Here is a 4,517-nt window from a genome sequence, read left to right on the forward strand (position 1 = left end):
GTAGTTGATTTTCTAGTTAGTTTTGTGATTATTATTAACATTCCATGATAGTCATACAGTTGTATAATCCCCACCCTCAACTTTATTATTTTACAGGGATCACACTTGATAGTGGATGGTCTGAACATTCCTCCTAAGCAAAGATAACATTTTGATTGGGCCAATACTTTTTATTTACTGCTTTTATATTCCCTACATTACACGTACTTTAATCAGCCTGACATTATATTACGTTTGTCTTTAAATTTATTGTGTTTTATAAAAAATCATCTTTGATATTTTATTTTCTATGGAAAATCTGCCTACAAGAAAGACATCAACGCAACTTATATCAAACGTCCATAATAAACTGCATATATATATATATATATATATATATATATATATATATATATATATATATATATATATATCGTGTGTTTTTCACTTAGTGTATGTAGTACGAAACAATATGCATGTATATCGGTGCATGCGCGTATGCAGTATATGTGTGCAATATCAATACACTCATTGAAACCTTTGAAAGCGTTAAGTTAGTTTAGATGTCAATTGAGTACAAAATTACTTCCCAAATGAGCTAGTAAATAGATGATGTAATTTAGTGGCATAAGCGACACAGGAATCTGATCACTAACATATGTTAATTTGCCTACATTTATATCATCCCTGATGTTTTAAAGTCTAGAGGAATATTCCAAGAGTGGTTATAACATGTGCAATTACACCCGCTTTAAATATTAATTAACATATCATGCATATCATTATGTGGAGATTTTACAGCCAAAAAATGATAACTAAATAATTCGCCATCATATGACGGGAGCTTAATCTCTAAACTAAAACTGTATGGCAGCAAATCAATCAAAAGGAACGAAAGACGTGAACATATAAATATAAAATGTCTGTAATTACAACATATGCAAAATTTCCTTAGCTAAAGTCTTACCCCCTTTGTGGCTAAATAGCAGCAACCACTTAAAGCTTATGATATATAGAGCAATGTCAAAATTACGTTTCCTGGATACATCTATTGGGTTTTGTTCGAATACGAGAAAGACAAAATACATACAGAGAGAGACAGAGATGGAGAGATAATGAGACAGAGACACAGAGGAATGGTTGGTTTTGTTGATGTATCATGATTTCACAGATAATATATTAACTGATTGCATTCATCAGGGTGCATGGTCACACAGAAAGAACTTACGAAGGACTGCAGATAGATATCGACTGTGACACGTTTTTGAAGAATCAGCGCGACTCCATTAAGGTATTTATAAGTCGGTTATGTGTCATTCCCATTGTCAAAGGTATTTCAATATTAACTGACGCATTATTTTCCTGATTCCTTATGCTATCTCTAAATTTCCGTGTATGTTTGAACTTGAAAGATTACAATATATATATATATATATATATATATATATATATATATATATATATATATATATATATATATATATATATATATATGTGTGTGTGTGTGTGTGTGTGTGTGTGTGTGTGTATATATGAATATACAACAAGGGATGATTGATATCATGAACAATATCAATCCGTGTTAGATAAAACTTTTGCTCTGCACGAAGTTGCCCTTTTCAAGTAAACAATAGGAAAAATATATACTTTTCAAATAATCAAAAACAATCGAAACAAAAGTTTTGTTTATAAATACCAAGTACTGAAATAATGTATCAATTCAACAGCCTATCTAGCTATTTATCAACCTACTTACGCAAGGTGTGTTATTCTCAGGAACATACTTTGTCTACTCGTATGTATCCATTACTGTAAGTTGAATTTAATATTTCGATCTAATAATACATATTAATACATAAATAAAATAAAAAATATTGTTAATTACAAACATTTGATTTTGATTTATGGTAACACCCCATAACGTCTATGATGATTAATGAAACTATTTTCCGCGGATTATATTATTTATCCCAAATTGAACTCCTTCCTATAGCAATGCTAATATCGCCCTGCCTAGGAAAAAAAACTCTATAATATATTTTATTTTCCTACTGTATTAATGAATATATTCCATCGTGTGGCACGGAAAACATTATATTTTAGTGAATGGCTCATTTGGTAATATTAAATTGCATTTATTGAAGGTTTGACAAATATGTGGTACTATATGGACAAACACAAATGTTTGACAGTTTCTACCCTCTATATAGTTTTGAGATATTTTAATTCCCCTTTCTGTTTTACATAAATAATTAGAGACTAGGAATGTGATGCTTGTTAAATGTAACCTGTATTATGACAAACGAAATGCAGTAATGAAGATGAATATAATAAATGTATAAGATGTGCTTATATAAGCGTCAAACCAATACGGTCATAAAACTAGAAAACTCTGCATTTCTTCCTTGTGTGACTTACAACACTATGACGTAATAAACTGTTGATTGATCCTAACACATATTGTGTGAAAATTGTTAATGCACCCAGAAAAAGATATTCGGAACTACATACATATATTGAAGCAGTCTAGTCAGAATTTAATCATATGTATACGTGTGTGTGTATGTGTGTGTGTGTGTGTGTGCTTAGGAGCGAGATAGAAAGACACAACGCAGGTAGGATAATCATGGGTGAATTTTAACGATGAACACTTGCCATAGTTTTGTTTAAAGCAATAAATATCACAAGTATAACACTTGATCAATTTTGGCCCCCCCCCCCCAAAAAAAAAGGAGGCATAAAGTCCAATCTCGGATTATTCTTACATATGTACAATGTAGCTCATGTCGTGTGTTTGTTTCTAATTTGCAAATAATATCTTACCAGCGTTCTCTCTCTCTCTCTGTTTCTCTGTCTCTCTCTCTCTCTCTCTCGCTCTCTCAAGCTCTATTAAACAAACATAAGTATACATATTCATTCAGTGCTGATCAGCTGTCTTGATGCTCGCTGCTTTCACTGTATTTTCCGCATAGACAGAGGTTTATCCTATTCAAATGTGGACCTCTTACCGGGCGGGTTATTACAATGAAAATTGGGGGGAGCAAAGTAAAATATAACAGGGCACTTCCCGCACGATCATTATGTACAGTTTTCACAAAGGACACTATCTATAGGCTATGACTTCATATGCATAATGTACAATACAAACATTATTCTATTTTGCCGTAAATTTTTGTATGAAAAAATCTTCAACTTGAGATAAAGGATTTTCTGTTAAATGTATTTTTTTTTTGTTTTTAAACATTTTGTTATCATATTGGATAAAATATAATTAATTTAATAATTAGTCACATGAGTTCTAAAATGATCTTCCTATACTACAACATCTTCTAATTAAAATGTAATTTAGAATTATTTGTTTAATTTACTCATCACTATATTTGAAGGATACATGAACGGACATTAATTATATTTAACAAAGAACATATAATCCGAAACATCATTTGATTTGCCAGAAGAGCACACTGATGTTTTATTTCAAATGAAGTTAAGATTTTCTAACTTAAAATTACTGCACATAACTCAGATAACTGAAGAAGAAAATTCGCATTCAAAAGGAGGACTCGAATGATTCTTATACGCACCCATCAATCACCTTAAATATTAATGTATTACTCTTCAGAAATAAGTAATTCTTTTTATTTAGATCCTAATGCAATAGACGGAAATTAGAAAGATACATAGACATTTCGTTCACTGCTGTAACAAACATGATATTCATACAATGAGAGGATTAGTTTCTGTAATGTAAATGCGTTTCAAGAGTATCAGGAAATTAATCATGTATTGTAAAGCCAACTGAATCCCCAATTATGTTTCATCCCTATCCATTGTTCGACAAGGTTACATAACTCAATTTTCTATCAATAACACCCACAGCTTTCTCTCTGTCTTTCTCTCTCACTCTCTCTTTCTAACTATCTATCTATCTATCTATCTATCTATCTATCTATATATATATATATATATATATATATATATATATATATATATATATATATATATATATATATATATATATATATATATATATATATATATATATATATATATATATATATAGTGTGTGTGTGTGTGTGTGTGTGTGTGTGTGTACAGAAAGGTATATACAGAGATAGTGAGAGAGAGAGAGAGATTTGTTGATCCAAAAAGTATAAGCTTGCTATTGAGCATACATCGATGGGAAACATTTGAAGCACATAAGAAATGTACAGACAACACGTGTTTGAGAAGGAAGATTTATCCACAATATCTACAATCATTGTTTTGAAAGTGACAAAGACAAAGACTCATTCCAATAATATAAAACTGAATTGGAAAAGACTTACAGTGTAACTGACTGTGAAAGTCAACATAGCTGTGTATCTTAATATCCACAAGTTGCTCATTGTCACTGTTCTACCTTACGCGGACGGTACCTCGCGGCCGTGCATATATATATATATATATATATATATATATATATATATATATATATATATATATATATATATATATATATATATATATATATATATATATATATATATTGACGGGTA

This window comes from Sinohyriopsis cumingii, unplaced genomic scaffold (genome assembly GCF_028554795.1).
Source record: "Sinohyriopsis cumingii isolate HCF-2022 unplaced genomic scaffold, ASM2855479v2 utg003975l, whole genome shotgun sequence".
Lineage (NCBI taxonomy): Eukaryota > Metazoa > Mollusca > Bivalvia > Unionida > Unionidae > Sinohyriopsis > Sinohyriopsis cumingii.